This window comes from Schistocerca serialis, chromosome 12 (genome assembly GCF_023864345.2).
Source record: "Schistocerca serialis cubense isolate TAMUIC-IGC-003099 chromosome 12, iqSchSeri2.2, whole genome shotgun sequence".
NCBI classification, from domain to species: domain Eukaryota; kingdom Metazoa; phylum Arthropoda; class Insecta; order Orthoptera; family Acrididae; genus Schistocerca; species Schistocerca serialis.
In genome coordinates, this window is record NC_064649.1 from 11,170,103 (window position 1) to 11,190,075 (window position 19,973).

Consider the following 19,973-nt stretch of genomic DNA (forward strand, 5'->3'; position numbering starts at 1 on the left):
GTGTCTCTCTTAAGATTTGAGTGGCAAGGAATTGGCTCCACATACCACTTCGTCATAAACCTTAGAATCTAGTTTAGGGACAACTTCACCTTCACAGTGTTTGTTTGTGTATCCAATTTGAGCCAATTTGATGTATTATAAATGTTTCATGTGTTTTTGTTTATTATTTTGTGTTTAGTCTTAATAAATCATATTGTTATTTTGGACAGAACTTTCATTCTGTTAATCGGTAGAGCAACCCATCATTTCTCACTACGTTAATGAAACCTTCCTTTATTTAACTTATTTATCAAATTAAATTATTGCAGGTGCCAAACTCTTTTCTACTCCACTTGCAGGGTTGATTACAATCAGTTCGCGTATATTTTTTAATCCTTGTGCAACAGCGCAAGTTGGAGTTAGAATAGGGGGGCCTTAGAGCATCATTTACATGTGTAGATTCTAGAATTTAGTGTTAAATACACTGCTGGCCCCGGCACCTCGCAACAGTAGCGCCGAAAACAGTAGCGCCGAAAACAGTAGCGCCGAAAACAGTAGCGCCGAAAACACTAGCGCCGAAAACACTAGCGCCGAAAACACTAGCGCCGAAAACACTAGCGCAGAAAACACTAGCGCAGAAAACACTAGCGCAGAAAACACTAGCGCCGAAAACACTAGCGCCGAAAACACTAGCGCCGAAAACACTAGCGCCGAAAACACTAGCGCCGAAAACACTAGCGCCGAAAACACTAGCGCCGAAAACACTAGCGCCGAAAACACTAGCGCCGAAAACACTAGCGCCGAAAACACTAGCGCCGAAAACACTAGCGCCGAAAACACTAGCGCCGAAAACACTAGCGCCGAAAACACTAGCGCCGAAAACACTAGCGCCGAAAACACTAGCGCCGAAAACACTAGCGCCGAAAACACTAGCGCCGAAAACACTAGCGCCGAAAACACTAGCGCCGAAAACACTAGCGCCGAAAACACTAGCGCCGAAAACACTAGCGCCGAAAACACTAGCGCCGAAAACACTAGCGCCGAAAACACTAGCGCCGAAAACACTAGCGCCGAAAACAGTAGCGCCGAAAACAGTAGCGCCGAAAACAGTAGCGCAGAAAACAGTAGCGCAGAAAACAGTAGCGCAGAAAACAGTAGCGCAGAAAACAGTAGCGCAGAAAACAGTAGCGCAGAAAACAGTAGCGCAGAAAACAGTAGCGCAGAAAACAGTAGCAGACTACCGCCCAATAACTCTTTTAAACACGGACTACAAGCTAACAGTAAAATGCGTCGCTGAAAACATGAAGATCGCCCTGAAGAAAGCCATCAGCCCGTGGCAGACATGTGAAGTGTTAGGCAGAAACATCTTCAACGCCGTATGCACATGCAGAGACGTTATAGCACACGCCGTATCAAACAGAGCGACTGCAGCGATCATTTCTGTAGACTTCCAAAACGCCTTCCACAGGATCGGTCACCGGTACCTACTGAAGACTTTGACGAGACTGGGTTTTGGCCCTAAATTCGCTCAAGTCATCGAAAACATATTGACAAATGCCACATCACGAGTGACTGTAAATGGCTGGATATCTGCGCCGATAAAACTGGGGAAATCTGTGAGGCAAGGGTGCCCACTGTCGATGGCACTATTCACAGTAGCCCTCGACCCAGTCCTCAGGAAACTCGCCGCCACCATCAACGGCTACAAGTTACAGGATGTTAAAGTAACGTGTGTGGCATATGCCGATAACTTGAGCATTTTTGTGGACGGAAAGGAGGATATTGACAGTGTCCTCCCAATAATTGAATCCTTTGGAAAGGCATCTGGGGCGAAAACCAACCCCAACAAAACAGTGCTGCTCCCTATAGGGAACGTGAAATTGAGAGAAGCTAGACCATGGTACCAGGTGCTAGGTGTCCAGCTGCAGGCCTGTCCAGTGAAAATGGCCGCAGAAAACTGGCGGAACATCCTCAACACCACCAGAGGGCTCGTCACGACACACTCCAACAGACACCTAATGTTGGATCAAAAGACGCAGCTTATCAACGCAACGATCCTGGCAAAGGCTTGGTACATGGCCCAAGTCATAAACGTACCAATCGAAATAGGGAAGTCTATAAGAAGCGCTGTGTACTACCTACTGTGGAGGCGGGAAATTTTCAAAGTGTCACAAGCCACCAGCACTCTTCCTAGAGAAGGGGGGCTTGGTTTAATAGACGTCACAACAAAATGCGCGGCACTGTTGCTCCATAGAGCACTAAAAATGGAGGACAGAAGTGTAGACTGTACCACGTCGTCTCTACTGAAGGAACACAGACCAGACTCCGAGGAAGCGCCGGTAGACGTCAGTCGAATACTTTTTAAGATGTGCTACCTAAAACAAGTAATAATGGACAGCAGCTACATAACATCCACCCTAGCAATTAAGGAGATGAGAACTGCAGGGAAAATCTACCGAGTGCTACGAGGTAAACAAGTCAGAAGCAGAACGGAGACGAATCTTCCAGGCCACGACTGGCCACAAATCTGGAAGAATCTCTCCGAAAAAGCCATACCTCCAGAAGCTAGAGACACGTGGTACGAAGTCGTACACAAGACGATCCCCACATACGAGCGCCTAGCACGCATCGGCATGCGTGAGTCGCCGAACTGCGAAGCGTGCAACCAAATAGACTCCCTGGAACACCGCTTCACATGTCGGACAAGCCAGCAGATATGGGAGACGTGTAGAAGAATGGTGGCACACATGAACAGGGCGGACCACCGTAACATAGAAATCACGGCTCTCACCATCCCAGAGGCAAAAAGCTTCCCTCGGCCAAAGCGCGTCGCGACCATGTGGACACTTGCTATGACTGCGCATGCGATAATCTCCAAAAAACAGACGGACACGGTACAGTTCCTCACAGATCTCTGGGGGGAGCACAAAAGGGCCAGGCAGAAAAACAACTATCGCCAGATGTTCCAGAACTATCTGCAGATCACGCTGCACGCCGCCTTCAAGAACGCCCTCCGTCTCCACACGCCGCGACCGCCGCCGCCGCCTCCACCATCCAGACACACGACGCCCTCCCATAGCCCCACAAAACCCCGCCGTTTGCTGACGCAGACACCCTCCAACATCCTCAAAGTGCGTGTTAAATGAGTGTTGATTGTGCTAGTGTGAAAAGTGGCAATGCGTCATCTGCGTTCTCATATGTGAAAGAGTGCGATACAGCAGCATATCGTCACACAACTAGGGAAAGTGTTTAAATATTGGCGATCTCCTGCGTGTCCAAAAGGTGATTATGTAAGTACTGCTCAAATTCAACTAACATTCATTTTAATAATCGTGGAAACCATACACAGTTATGACTAAATGCAAAATGACGTTTTGCAATGATTATTATCATGTAACAAATGTTCCCCCCCCCCCCCCCCCCTCTCTCTCTCTCTCTCTCTCTCTCTCTCTCTCTCTCTCTCTCTCTCTCTCTCTCTCTCTCTCACTATCTCTCTCTCCCTCCCTCCCTCCCAACCTCTCAACCAACCACAATCAAATAACTCTCCCTAAATTTACTATCCATATATATGTATATGCATTGTTTTGTTGAGTGTATCATAGAAATGTCATAGTCAATAGGTTCACCCAAATTTGAAGGACGCCATCTTTGGCGCCAACCAAATTAATCTCATTAAATATTCATAAAAAAATACAGCACTAGTAAGTGCGCACAGAACTGAGATGAAAAAAAAGGACTAGAAAACAGACAAATATAAAAATAAAATAAAAAGTACATATTTAGAAACAAAATTTGCTTAATAGAGAGAACTAAATCATAAAGAAAATACAAGAAAGACTATAGGAAAAGATACGATTACTGTATGTGTAAAACCTAAACGTGCCTTTGATCAAGCAATGTATTTGTTTATTTGTAAATAAAAGTTTATTATGTTACAAAAAAAAAGTTGGCGTCACCTAAAGCCGCTACCTGCTTCCCCGACCGCCACCTGCTGAGCCGGGGCCACAGCTCAGGCCGACCGCTTCCTCCTAGCCCACATATCGTCAGTACGGTGTCAGACCCTGTGTTATTCAATACTACCTTCGTTGCCACTGCTTTTTCCTGCTTTTATGATAATGTCGTTCGAGGAAAACAGACTTTTGGGCGTGTTTCATTAATAGGTACACAGAATGAGCATGTTTGTGGGAGATAAAAATCAAAGGACTACTCCAATAGGGATATGAGGAACAAAGCCTACGAAGTTATTATAGCTAAGTGCAAAGAGAGAAATCGTGCAGCAGACAAGGAGTTTGTTATTAAAAAAATTAGTTCTCTACGAGCGTCTTTCCGGCGACAGTTTAGAAAAATACAGGACGCTAAATCAGAGCGGCTGAAAACGTGCCACAACCGACGCTTTGGCACTACAATCTCCGGCAGTTCACCCTTGATCAAGAAGAGGTGCCATGTGGGATATCTTCACTAACACAGGGGAGGATTCTGCAGGATGACCAGACTGAGGAAGTAAATGATGAGTCAGATATTGATGTTGTAAGTATACAAACGCTTTTATTTATTAAGTATACAAAGTATAAATAAATGTTGCTCTGGACAAACTCTAAATGATCAAAGTTTCTTGAAATTCTAATTCATTCACGTCACTGAAATCTTGCTCGTATTTTTTTCGCACTTCCTCTGCAGTAACTGTGCTGGTTTGTCGTATCGTATCGAGTCTTAACATTTGTTGACTACCTGACTCCAAGTTTTTATCAACAAGGTTTACAATTTGTGAGTTATTGCAATCAGCGGCAGTATGAATGTAATTACGGCTTTTCTTCCTTAAAAAGTCGTGCAAAACTGTACATGCAAGAACGATTCCATCAACAGTTTTTACGTCAACCGCTATTGGCGTTAATAAAACTCTAAATCTGTTTGCCATTATTCCAAAAGCATTGTCAACTACCCGCCTGTAATAGAAGACCTTTTTCTCCCTTGTTAAGTTCCTTTGAGGATACGGTTTCATTAAATTCGGCATCAAAGGGAAAGCATCACCTACGAACACAAATGGCACTGTAGAATCCACTCCTTCCAGATAAACGGGATCTGGTAAATTTAGAGTTCCAGGTGTAGAAGTATGTAAGCTTTAGAATAACAGCTTCTGACACTCGACCATTCGTACCGGTGTGAACATATATAGACTCATAGTTTGCATTTGCAACAGTGAAAAGGACAACACTGAAAGTACCTTTGTAATTATAGTAATAGGAGCCACTACCTGCAGGTTTTTTTAATCAGGACATGCTTACCATGCAATGCCCCTAAACAGTTTTCAAAATTCCATAGTTCTTTAAACTGACGAGCAGCGTTTCTCCAGTCCTCTTGAGATGAAGGAGTCTGAAATTAAAACTGATACAATTACCGAAATGCTCTATTCAGAGGCAAAGTTGTACAGTGAAAACACTGCATAATTTGATGCAGACATTGTGCTTCCCAGGTGAACCTGTCACAGGAGCTACCTTCATCTGGAAGCCCACTAGCTGCAACGCCCACTACAGGGAAAAGAGATGTGTTCGAACTCAGGAGAGAACAAGAACGAAAAAGAGATCTCAGTTAGCAGATAGTGTGTCCCAGTACCTGCAAGTTGATGACTCTACACCTGACAATGATGCCACTGCCTTTGGTAAAAGTGTGGGTCTCGAGATTCAGGCAGTTACTGATAACGAACAAAAGGAAATAGCAAAAAAAAATTATTTCCGATGTACTCTTTTTGGCAAAGAGGAGGAAATGAAGTTGTGATTCCCAAATTAGACGACTTGCAATTCGGCGGCCGAACCCCTCTGAGACGCCGAGCGCGCAGGTTGAGCAGGTGCGAGGGTCTGGCAGCCCACTGTGTGTCGCAGGTAGACGGGAATAACGGCCGCCGAGCCGCCACCGCCCGATATTCAACCGCCCGCACTCCGCAAACATTACCGACTCCTCAATGCTTCATTCACAGCAACCGAACTGGAAGACGCCATTCAGAGTATGAAACTGAATAAGGTCGCTGGAGCTGATGACATTAGAACGGAGCAGATAAAACAGTTTGGGCCCAAAGCTCGAAACTGGTTACTACAAATGATGAACACCTGTATTAAAGAGCTGAATATTCCAAAACTATGGCGGCAGGCGAGAGTGGTGGCTTTACTAAAACCTGGCAAGGAGATAAAGGACCCCAAAAGTTACAGACCAGTGTCACTTCTATGCCATCTCTAAAGATACTGGAGCGGATGATTCTCAACCGGGTGGCAGAAACGATAGATGGAAAGCTCAAAGGAACAAGCCGGTTTCAGACCAGGAAGACCTTGTTGTGGGCAAATACTTAATCTGACGCAACATATAGAAGATGGGTTAGAAAAAAAAAAACTGGAGCAGCTTTCATAGATCTTACTGCTGCATACGGCACGGTAAACCACAGAAAGCTATTGCGCAAATTATATCACCTCACAGGGGACTGTAGGCTGACGATGGTTATTGGTAGTCTTCTGCAGAATCAAAGATTTTATGTCTCCCTAAATGGTAAGAACAGTAGATGGCGACTGCAGAAGAATGGCTTACCACAAGGAAGTGTACTTTCTCCCATCCTTTATAATGTGTACACTAATGACCAACGTATACCTCAAGATGCAAGACTGTTCGTAGATGCTGATGACAGCTGTGGTGGTCCAGGGTCCAATTTTGATGCAACATCTGGCAATCTCTCTAGAGCGCTTGAGGAACTGGCTCAATACTACGACGCACATCACCTCAAGCCAAACCCTAACAAAACCCAAGTATGTGCTTTCCATCTGCGCAATAGATATGCTGGAGTTGAGCTCGACGTTACATGGCAAGGTAAGAAGCTAAAGCACTGTCCAACACCTAAATACCTTGGGGTTGTCCTTGACAGAACGCTTTCCTTCAAGCAGCATTGCCAAAACACCAAGGCTAAAGTCTGCTCCATGAATAACATCATCCGCAGGCTGACAAACTATGAATGGGGAGCTCAACCATCAGTACTGAGAACATCAGCACTTGCTCTGTGTGTTTCTGCAGCAGACTATGCAGCGCCAGTATGGGAAGCATCTGCACATGCTAAACAGGTTGATGTAAGTGTAAATGAGACAATGCGAATTGTTACAGGCTGTCTCAGACCCACACCAACGGGTAATTTGTACCTACTTGCTGGAATTGCCCCCTCCAGAGGCAGAAGGCAGGTGGCAGCAGACGCTGAGAGAACAAAGAAAGAAACACGATTCTCGACACCCACTGAATGGGCACGCCACTCAGACTCGGAGGCTTAAGTCTAGAAACAGCTTTATTGCAAGAACCAAGATCCTTGACGGTTCACAGGAAGATAATAGAGTCCGTAAATGGGAGAATGAACAAACCGCACTGCAGAGAATACTAAAAGAGCAAATGGCACCTGGAAACAAACAGTGTGGAGAACACTAAATAGGCCGAGGGCTGGTGTACCCAGATGCAAAACTAATCTGTGCAAGTGGGGACTGCTGACAAACGATGACGACGTTCTCTGTGGATGCGGAGAGGCACAAGACGAGGCACATCTGCTCATGTGCCGACTACTGCCGGAGCCCTGCAGTTTTAGTGACCTGCTACAAGCCAACGACAAAGCCGTAGCGGTGGCTAACTATTGGAAAAATAAAATTTGATCTGGACACGGAAAAGTAAAGTAAAAGCCACCTGCCGGCTTCCGAGCCGCGCCAGCCGTAGCTGTTTCGCCGTCGGCGATCGTTTTATTCGTGCTCAACGCTTTGGTGAGTTTTCAACGAAATAATGACAACGTTCAACCGTTCCAGTGCGCGTTCGATCGTGAACACGAGAGGCCATCGTCCTTCGATATAGAGGAATGGATGTTCAACGATCTAAAAATATAGGAGGACGAAATAGAGGGGCTGCAGCTGAACTTTACGCTGCTCAGCCTCGTTCTGAAACTGAAAACTGAAGTTAGATGCGAGACGCTCGTGAATGTAAGTGGCGGTATTAGAAAATTCAAACACAGGGACGGTCGTGTGAGCGAGGTGAAAATCACGTACCGCCGGTCACGGAGTGAAAAAACATTAAAGTGTACAACCTCCCTTTCGAGGTGCCGAACGAAGAAGTAGCACGCTGCCTTAAGCTATATGGAGATGTTCTCTCCGTAACGGGAGATTTGTCGGGTGCCGGCCACAGGTACGAGGCGGACACTCCGGTGTGATGATGTAAGGATGTATCGAGTAGCGCTGATATCGATTATGATAAGATCGCTACGGTCGCTTCTTTGTTTTTATCGCGCCAGAACGAGAGAGGAGTCACGTGTGGTTTTCGAACCGTGTGTTTGGTGTGAAGATGTTAAGGAATCAGGGTAAGAGAACAAGTAAATTTTGTGACTATAAAGGTGTTTGATGCTGTGTAATCTCTCGCGTACCTCACGAGACGTAATCCGCGGTTCGCGAAGTGAAAAGCCACGAGAACAATCGCGAGAACATGATTAGATGCCCGCGAGCATCTCATCCGCGCCGGTAAATGTAGCTTGGATTACCCACACTCAGTCGCAAAAGTATTCGGACAGCACGTAACGGCGCATAATTTTGCAGTTTGCCGCATTAACAAACACAGAAATTGCACTTTGTAATGTTTTTGGGACTCTGGGTACCATGTCGCAACGTGAAACACGCGTCAAATACGAAGATTGTTGTTGGTCATGTGTCTGTTACGTAATATTTCCTGAAAACGGCATGGGAAGGTGCAACAAAAGTATTCGGACAAAGGCGGACAACGTGAGAGAATGTTTCATTCCGAGACGAGGGTGAAGCGACTGCAGTGTGTGTCACATTTCCGCGAGGCGATAGCGATGATTAGCAAACACGTATCGCCAGCCTGTGCAGGTCGACGATGGGATGCAGAGGGAAGTGTTCTACATTCGAGGAAAGGTAACTTGTCGTTTATCATCACGCGAAGTGGAAAACCTGCAGGGAAATTGCCGTAATAGTGAACACGAAGAAAAGTACAGTTCATGACATTATTAAACGGTTCGAGAAAGAAGACCGATTGGAATTCCGTTGCAGTACAGGACGGCCACGGACATTTTCACAGAGAGGTCAACGTGTGATTGTGCGAAAGGTACAACAGAATCCGAAAATATCTGCCACACGAATTGCAAGTGAGGTGGAGGGAGACCTTGGCATAAAAGTTCATCCCGAAACCGTGCGGAGAGTACTACGACGATCGCAGCACCGTGGTCGAGTGGCACGGCGTATAAATGCAGTGAACCAGAAGAAACGTATGCAGTTTGCGAGGGAATACGCCGAATACGATCAGGCTTGGTGGAATCGGGTGATATTTTGCGACGAATGTAAATTTACATTATGGCAAAGCGACGGAAAGGCAAACGTGTGGCGAAAGACCAATGAAGAGCTGAATCCGAGGAACCTCAAACCAACAGTAAAATTTGGAGGTGGGAGCATCATGGTGTGGGGATGCATGTCCTGCAGTGGTGTGGGTGATTTAGTGTTCATTGATGATACGCTGAACAAGGAAGCGTATTTGAATATACTGCGAGGACATTAAAAGCAGAGTACACGACATCTAGGTATTGTGAACAACTTTCATTTTTATCAGGATAATGATCCCAAGCATACCGCGCATATTGTACAAATGTGGTTGCTCTTCAATTACCCGAAAGTATTGCACACCCCTCCCCAATCACCAGACCTTAAACCAATCGAACATTTGTGTGATAAATTGAAACGGACCCTCCGCGCGGACAACATCTATAAGAAGGAGATCTTGAAAGAGTAACTGCGCCAAGAATGGGCAAATATTGGCCCCGATTTCACGAAAAAACTCGTGGAAGGTATGCCTAGTAGATTGTAGGAGGTATTGAAAATGAAAGGTGGACCCACAAGATATTGACATTTTCGTCGTACAACTTATGAACATTTATTGGACAGTGTCCGAATACTTTTGTAGCAGCAGGGTGTGCAGGAGGTTCCATTTTTGTTGTTAATTTTACTGTTGTGGTTTGGAAACGAAATAACACAATAATTCTTTTGAAATTTATGTTGTTACGCATATATACTGCTAATAAATATGTTTGGGTTTCATAGTCGTTTCTCGAGTACTCATTGTGAAACTTCCCACTGTCCGAATACTTTTGCGACTAAGTGTATATTGCCACGAACGCCGCATATGGATTGCAGTGTGGGATAATGTATTGTGGTGTAGTGTTATTTTGTGAAGAGTGTAACAGTGCAGCTCTGTGTAGTGCAAGTGTTAAAAAAATACATCAATGGATTATACTAGGCTAAAAGATGAATTTTGGTAATCGGCACTCCTTTGTTCCCCTAGTTAGTTATCGTTTATTACAGCAATGAATGGAACGAGATAAGGATCTCTGACAACCTCGACCTGTCTGAACCAATAAGGCAAACAAACGGAGTACTCCAAGGAGACCCACTAAGTCCGCTCCTGCTCATTGTGGCAGCAAAGGACATTGTGGAAATCGCTCATGCCTATGCGGACGACATTGTGATAGGCTCAAAAAACTTAAAGAAACTACAGGAGACTATAGAAGACGTGGAAAAATGGTGCACAAAACAAGTTCGTAATCAACACCGACAAGACGGAAATTATGGTAATCAGACCAGGCGGGCAAATCCCAAAAACGACAAGAATTGCACTACAAGGAAAGCAAATATCTATCACAAAAGATTACAAATATCTAGGGATAACACTCCAGCCATCCGCAAAGTGCTTCACTAAAACACATCACAGAGAAAGTGACAAGCCATCAGAGCGATAAATGAAATAAGTCCCATGATAACAGTAAATCTAGACATAACTACGGCACTCTTCAAATCAAAAATAATACCGATACTGGCTTATGGGATAGAAATCATATGGATACACCTAAATGCAAAGAACTAAGAAACATTGGAAAGAGTAAAAGCAACCTATAACAAAAGAGCATTAGGGGTAACAAAAACCACAAGATCAAGATTAGTGTACCTTCTCGCCCGAGAATCTTTCCTCATAGAGTATCTAAGGACAAGGTTCTTACTTCCCAACACATCAGGATCGGAGAACCTACTAAGATCACTACTCAAGAAAAGAGAGGAAGTACCAACGGAATTCTATGGATCCGGGGCCATGATCGACCGCTCTTTGACAGCAGCAAATTTTGAAATGAGACACGTACTTAGAAGACTCGCAGTACACGGATTCCAACATGAAATTTGTGCAAATACAACATACGATCAACCGTCAAACCTTTGCAAGTGTACACTATGTGGACAGTCTTGTGAGAGATACCATATAGAAATATGCAGCAGGAGGACCAGATCAATTAGTGACTATGCAATAAATGGTTCAAATGATAATCTGTTATAATACCTGCACTGAATGTAATCTACTACTAAGAATTATGCAGACACTCACTACATCCTTGTAATTCACTCTCAAATGATTGTAATCTAATGTATAACTATAATGGCTATTTTGCTGCAATAAATCGTTTATTTATTACAGCAATACTCAAGCTGCCGCTCGTAGACTGCAAGGGAAGAAGCGAATGACGATTGGATTTACGAGGTGAGTGGGTACAATTAGCAAACTCAGACGGAAATATAACCCCCCCCCCCCACCCTCCCCCATTCGCGTACAAGGTCCGTCAGAATCGCACTGAGGATGCACGTGCCTTCGTTTATCATCATAGGGGGACACAGAGGTGTCGTCCAGTACAGCGGACAACCACCGACGTGCTGCATTTGCAGTTCCACGGAACACATGCGGAGCAGCTGCAACAAAAATAAAAGAGTGGCTCAGCTGCCGCGTGAAAAAGCGGACAACACAACTGACCGGACGGCAAGCTACGCGGGAATTTTGACGGGCCAGAGCCTTGCGTCAACGACGAGCCTGCAGTAGCGGAAGCAGCCGCGCCAGCCGAGGTCGCCCAGCCGGCAACAACGGCTCCTGCAGGGGAGAAGCGGCACCTGAGCTCCGACTCAGGCAACGAGAGCTCAATGGGGGCCAGCGGGTGAATGTCTCGCGCGCCGCAACGCCCGCCCAGCAGTCGTCGCTCCGGCAGTGAGCAGTGAAGTTCCGAGGTTCGCTCAGCAGAGCAATAGGTGTGGCGGATCGCCGTTCGGCCGAGCCTGCTCGGTCGACGGTCCCCCCAACCAGGAAGACTGGTGATGTTGTTGTGGCAGACCGCCGTCCGGAGGAGCGTGCTCTGCCGGCGGCCCCGTCTGACCCGCCGCCGAGAACGACCCGGCCACCGTCCACGGATTACGATATGGACGATTTCTCTGGAGAAGATGATACTATAGTGCATCACACACTTCCGGCCGACGAGAGGGCGCGAAGAATGAAGACCAGCGCGCTGCAACGCCCAGCGGGCGAGCGGCGCAAAAGGTCTCTCGCAACAGCACCAACCGGCGCCAAAAAGACTCCCAAGAAGAAGAGGCAGCTCGCTGTCTCAACAAATGGGCGCAGACGACGCGCCCTACCAGATGACAGCGGTGCTGGAGCGACCGTCACGTCGAGACGTGCGGCCAGACCAAAGGACGACGCCTTCACCGCCGCCCACATCGACCGCAAACCGTTTTGGGGCACTTTCGGTCGAAGAGAAGACAGAGCAGCCTACATCCGAACAGTCGGAGCCCACGGCCACTGCCCAAGAAGGCCGTTCGAATCAAGGTGATGAAGATGCCGTCCCCACCACCGGACGGTCACACCGGATGCCGCTGCCCGTAGTCCTCGAGGTGGCAGAGGACTACAAGTGTTTCCTGCAGCTCGTGAGGCAGTGGACGACTGCCGACTTCACCTTGCGAGCTGCAGCAGGGAACCACGTGCGGCTACAGGTCGCAAACACTGAGGACTACATCCGGGTGACGAGCGAGGCATCAAACCAGGGCCTCCACTGGTACACACACGCCGCTGTCCCCAGAGAGGCTGCTGAAGGTAGTCGTCAAAGGACTTCCCATGGGGCCTCAACCCGAGCTGCTGCACGAAGAACTGACGGAGCTCGACTTCCGCGTGCGCAATGTGATGCATGTGAAGTCGCACGTCACTCACAGAGAGTCGCCGTCACTTCTGGTGATCGCCACCGACACACCAGAAAACAGGTGGCTCTACCAGCTGAAGAGGGTGGCCAACACACCGGTCACCGTCGAAAACCTCAAGCAGAAGAGGGGCCTGGTGCAATGCTTCCGCTGCCAGGGGGTGGGGCACGCGGCTCGCCACTGCTCCTTCCCCGAGAAGTGCGTGAAGTGTACCGCGGCCCACGCCAGCAGACTGTGTCCGCTACCGCGGTCGCACGCTCCAAAATGTGCGAACTGCAGCGACCAACACGTGGCGGAGCTACCGCGGCTGCGAAGTTTTTCAAAGCAGTAATAGCTCGCCAAAACGGGCAGCAGGCTACGAAGACTGCCGACCGCTCCCTCCGCCGTCCGCGCCCAGGTGCAAAACCGGCGAGACGGCCGGCACAGGATTCCGAGTTAGCATGCCGTGCGAGCAGGACCACGCTACTCAGGCGCAGGGCGCGGTGGACCGCTGCCCGGCGGGACTGGCCCGGCCGACCGAGCCAGCCCCGTCGGCGGCCCCCCACGTACGACGACCCTGCAATTGATGACTGACTACGCAACGGCACACCCAAGGCGCGTTAGCCCGCTCACGCCAGAGCAGGTGTACCTCGTTGTAAACCGATTAGCAAGGGGCGAGGAACATTCCAAACGCGATATCTACGAACAAGCATTCCGCCGGTTCCAACAGCATCTGATGTCAATCGGTTACGTGGAATTCGAAGAGGAGAGAGTACCGACGGGAGCCCTGCCAGGCGTGTTGAAGGAAGACGACACTGTTCTGCCAACGGCGGCCCCATTGACTGTTGCGCCATCAGGCCCAGTTACAGAAGAAACTGGTGTACTGCTGACTGCCACTCCGGTCTCTTCCAGTGAAGAGACCACAGATACACCGACTGCTGCACCGCCAGGCGTGGCGACAGAAGACGTCACCGTCCTGCCACGTGACAGCACGATCCCAGAGGCTAACCTTGGCGACCTGATCGAGGCAGAAGCCATGGACACAAGGCAGCCCTCTAGAAGAGGCCTGCAGCGGCGGAGGAGGACGAGTCCTCCGCAATCTCTGATTCTGCTTTCAGGCGGAGTCAGAAGAAGAAGATGCCAGAAGCTCCTGCCCCCTCCGAGGCAGAACAGGGGACCGACGACGGCTTCGTTGTCCCGAAGCGGCGGCACACTGCTCGGGCCAAACGGCTTGAGACTGTGCAGCCGCTGCCGACAGCGAACACATTCGTCGACGTACCTGACGAGCAAGAGGCCATGGATGCTGCTGAGGCACCCAAGAGGCGGGCACCCGCTCTGCCACCGATCACTGTGTCGTGGAAGGACACGTACGAGTCCTTCCTCGAGAAGTTCAAGGAGGTGTCCTCCGCCAAGATCAAAGGCGCTGGTCGGGACTTGTACAAAGTCTCGATCAGCTCAATGGATGAGTACCGAGCTGCCATGCGGCTCATTGAGGAAGAGAAGCTTCACTGCTTCACCCACAATGCTGAGCCAGTGAAGCAGCTGAAGGTGGTTTTCCGCCGCCTTCCGCTGAAAATGGAGACCGAGCACCTCAAGAGAGAACTAGCCGGGCTGGGCTACATGGCCAGCTCGGTCACACTCATAAAGTCTCCTAGGACGAGGAAACCCATGCCACTGTTCTTAGTTGTCCTTCCGGACAACTTCGAAAACCGGAAGATATTTCAGTTACAGATGGTGGCCAGGATCGGAGTGGAAGTGGAGCCGCTCAAGGCCAAGGGCAGGCGCGCCCAGTGCTTCTCCTGCCAAGGCCTTGACCACGTGGCACGCTACTGCACGATGCCTGCCCGTTGTGTGTCAAGTGCGCCGACTCCCACCAGAGTCGGGACTGCACTAAGAAGAGGGAGGAGGCGCACAAGTGCTGCAACTGTAGCGAGCCACATGTGGCGAGCTACAGAGGCTGCGCCGCCTTCAAGCGCCGCCCACGGCAGCAAGGACGTGCAGCGCCCGCACGAAAGGTGCAACCAGGCACCAGCTTCGCCTCCGCCACCAAAGGGGAGTCTTCGGACGCCCCCAAGGGTCGGCAGGCGGAATTCCCGGCCATCACGGCGCCTAACCAGGCAGCCGGCACCCAGGACGACCAACACCAGGGCGGACGGCAAACCCGCCCCCCCACCACAGCCACGCCTCCAGCTGCCAGGCATGCGGCCCCGCGGACGGACGCGACTACTCTTCCGCGCCCCTCCGCACCTGCGACTGCGGCGCCTCCAGCTACAACACCAGGACCGGAAGCAGCAGACCTGGCAGCAATGCTGAGCTCCCTTTCTGCCCTGCTACAGCAACTGCCGGTGCTCGTCACCGCCGTAACGGGGGCCCTCCAGGCCGCTACCGGCGCCGCGAAGCCACACCATGGATAATGCTCTTATCCATGGTCTGACCATCTGTGGCTTCAACGCCAACAGCCTGTTTCCGCAACAAGATGAGTTTCGTCAGTTCATGCAGGACGAGGCCATCGACCTGTGTCTGATCTGCGAAACTCACCTCAAGCAAGGAGTCCACGTGAAGGTAGCAAACTGTTTGCTACCGGAACGACAGGCCGACGGCAGGCGGGGGTACCGCCATCTACGTCCGCGCCTCACTCCGGCACCACCAGGTGCTGCTCCCAGCCACGGCCACCCTGGAAGCCACCGGCCTGAACGTCACCACGGCTGCGGGGCGAATAACCTTCGTGGCCGCATACAGGCCGCCGTGTGGACACCTCCAGGAGGCGGACATCGACGAGCTGCTGACGTTTGGGGGAAGGGCCTTCATTGCGGGTGACTTCAATGCGAAGCACCCGGAATGGAACTCCCGCCTCATGAACATCAGTGGCCGCCGACTTCTTCGCGCTGCCCAGAGGAATGGCGCCCTGGTCCTGGGCCCACGGGAACACACCATCTTCCCGGTCAGGAGGCGGTCTGACCTGCTCGACGTGGCCGTCATCAAAGGAATCGGGCATCACACGACCGCCACCACGCGGTGCGCGATGTCGTCCGACCACCTGCCGGTGGTCTACGTAATCGACATCGCAGGAGCCACGCTCCCGCCACGTCGGCGGACGTACCGGCGCCTGGACTGCGACCGATTCCAGGACGATGTCCTGGCATCACTGGCGGACTCACCTAAACCCGCGGATGCCGCCCTTCAATTCTTCACCCGCCAGCTGCTGCAAGCAGCCGACGCGGCCTCCCCTCCCCCTCCACAGGGTACCAGGGACTTCTCCCGTAACCTACCGCCTCCCATCCGGGACACAATACGGAAGAAGAACCGCCTCTTCTGGGAGTGGCAGCTTGAAAGATCTCTGTTGGATTGCTTTCATGTTTAATTTCTTAAATCTGTTGTCATTTATGGAGTAAATTCCTCTCCAAAATTTACTGTGGCGTTTCTGACTATCTGGGAGGAGACTGAGTAGTGGAACGTGTTACTTTTACACATAAACAAGAACAATCTGTCACACTACTACACTTTAAAACACAGTTTATATGTAATTCATGTCACACAGTCACATACGGAACCTACATCCGCTTTCTTTTATATACTGTATATGATAAGATACTGTCATCCCCCTTCCCTTCTGTGTGAGAGTATGAATGAGCAAATGTATTTGTAGTTGCATGCTTGAGGGTAGTAGAAAAGCCTGTCTGCTAGAGAACAGTAGGACCAACGTCGGAACAGGTAGCTACGCTTCCTAAAAGCAAAGAGGTTTCTATCCTTAGTATGGTTCTGTCCGTCCGTTGTCATGTTGGTATAGGAAGCTGCCCCTCTGGCCACTTCCGTTTGTCTTTGTGAGCCACCCTCAGGAAGCACGCTCGGCAGTAGGCAGTTGCTGTGGGACCGTGGCGAGCGTCTGAAGTGGTAAGATCTCCGGCTAAGCGCATGTCTGCTAAGTCCGTAGGACAATGGATTTCTTAAGTTCAGCCTAACTGAAAACTTAATACCTTGATTTCAGATTTAGCTCTAAAATATCTAATGCTATCTTAAATTGCAGCGGAGTGTAATTCTCGTGTGAAGTTCAGATTATTTTGCGGTAGTTGCTTTGTCATTACTTTGTGAGTAAAGTGGAACCACGTGTCGATCAGTAACTCTAAGTTCATCAATCTTAAATGTGAATGCTTGTGTGATAATAACGTCTAGTCTTGACAATATTTTACAATATAGCAACTTTTCTTTATGCTTTTCTTTATGTTCAACCCACGTGGAGTGTACTTTGCGAGACCAGTACCACGTGCTTATATAACTGTTTGACCCATCAGGTTAATAGTAAGACGTTAGTAACCAGTTCAAGGTTTTTCTTTTGTCAATTGCTTTTCGATCGAATTTATTTTAATTATCAAAATTACTGTGGAGTTATACGCTTTCTGTAAACCAAGTTGACCACGTGGAGCATGTGGTGTAATCATCAAAGTAGCCTTCAGCTATTCTTTTTGGGAAGATTTCACAAAGAGTTAATATGAATTTAGTATACCAGTGTGTGGTAATTACATGACGGACACAATTGTGTTACGAACGTAATTTCTTTGGGTGACAACTGAATCTGTTGGTTGTGGTTAATTTCTTCTTGCTTATGTTTCAACGTTCTTTGGGTGTTGTAGGCAGTCTCCCAATCTTGGCTCCATATTTGATGTGTTCCATAAGATTAAAATCTCACATTTTTACAATCCTTAAACAAGGCACCAGCTCAGTTATAACTCACGTATAATATGCTGAAATTTCAATGAACAATCTTAAAATAAATTTCCAAATATAAACTGATTTCTTTCTTTTAATTTAAAGTCTCCTTTTTATATATAGATATATTACCGGTTGTTGTATGACTGTAAAAGATTATAATCAATGTTAGTCTGATTGGTAATGTGGTAAACCTAGACTAGTTACCTGGTGAAACAGTTGCGCAGTAATGCACGGTTAACTTCTCTCCAGACAGCTCACTGCTTTTAACCCGCTTTTATTCTACTATTAGCACCCGATTTCAGCATAGCAAATTCATGTAGCAATATTACACATGGCGACCCTGTTCTGTGATTCCGCTAGACTCTGGAATCTCTGAGACGTTAGATTGCAAGCGTTGTATAATCTTAATTTTTTTCCCCTACAGCGCTCAAACAACTTCTGCGCTGTTTCTGAGGAGACATTCTAAAGATTCACTGCGTTGTTCAGCGGCGTTGTTTGTCTTGTTGTTTTGTTTTCTATATTTGTGTGTTTTATATGTGTGTGGTTTTTTTTTCTCGCTTGTAAATTCCACTGTTTCGATCAAAGATAAAAATTTGTTTTGCGTGTGAAAAAGTGAGTACTAGGTTGGGTACCTTTCGTGTAACTGTCGAAATTTTTGGGGGATACATTTACTGTGATTAGTGTGTTGCGTACTGGGTATAAATTGAACTAATGCAGACACGTAACCAAACTAAAAGTAAGCGGTCCGACAACTTAAGCAACATGGACCAAGGGGATAATTTGATTTCGAATGTTAACGCGTCGGGCGGTTCCGAAAATGCAATGGGAAATACTTCAGACGAAATGCAGAACAGCACGAACAGGCTCACATCAGAGCCACAAATTAATTTGCCTCCAACTAACCAAATTGATTTGGCAGAACTCATGAAAGCCTTATTGCAACAAAATAAAGAATCATCCGAAAAATCGATCCGCGAGCTAGGGGAACAAATGACGCAGAAAGCAGAAGAATCGTTCCGAGAACAAAAAGAATCATCAAAAAAATCGTTCCGAGAACAAAAAGAATCATCCGAAAAATCGATCCGAGAGCTAGGCGAACAAATAGACAAAAAACTAATCCAGCAGACAAATAAAGTCGACAAGTCGATTCAGAGAGTGTCCGATGATATCTCACAAAGAATAAACAATTTGGCAAGTGAAATAAAAAGTGATATGAAAGAATTAGGCCGTACATTTGAACAAATCGATGACCGTCTGCAAGCCTTAGAACAGGGCATGCGGAGTGGCGAGGCCGAATCTAAAGACAGCGAAGAACGGCTACTTAGGAATTTCCAAGAGCTGAGGGAAGAATGCCAAAGGGAACACCAGCAGGTACTCTCGAGGGTCCAAGAGGCGGAAACGCATTGTCCCACGTCCGTTAGCAACACAATAGCGGACAACAGTTTAGCGATCCACGCGTTGGAACAGCAAGTAGAACAATTGAAGCAGACTGTGGCGGAGGACAAGAGACAAATAGATGATAAGATTGCGGCATTAGCGGACATTGTAGGCACGATGAAGCTGACGGAAAGCGAGAACAATACTACACTGGTAGCGGCCGCAGAGACCGAAGAAGTGCGTTCGCTTCTGAGATTTCAGAAGGGACAGTTCGAAGTGAACAGGCAAAACAAAGCTGTAACAGGCGAATTACAAGAACGCGTGGCGCATCTGGAAAACCGCATGGCGTGTGATTCCGAACTCGCCAATAGCATTAAAAATAGCCGTACGAACAGTGCAGAGAGGGACTCCGGCCACGAGGGAGATTTTGACGACAGGGAAGAATGTAATTTAAGGGGCAGACATGAGAGACATAGAAACATTCAAGGGCCTCGCCAGGAGGAACTGCAGGGATTTGATTTCAAACATTTCCTTACAGTAAGAAAGTTTGAGATATTCCGAAATTAGCAAAAAGGAATACATCCACGTGCATGGCTCGAGCAATTTGAGTTTTGTCTTCCCCCGACTGGGCAAGTTAACATAAGATAGAATATATGTGTGGCTATTTGGAAGGCGAACCGGCGAGTCGCATGAGGTCGGCAGCGCGTCATTGCAACTCCACTCGGGAGTTTCGACAAGCCTTTCTCTCCGCCTATTGGTCGGAAGCGGCACAAGACAAGGTCAAACATGGCATAATTATGCTGCCAAATTTGAACCAGTCTGGTTTCGGCAGCCCTGCACGCCTATTCGACCACATGCTGTAGGCAAATCAATTTT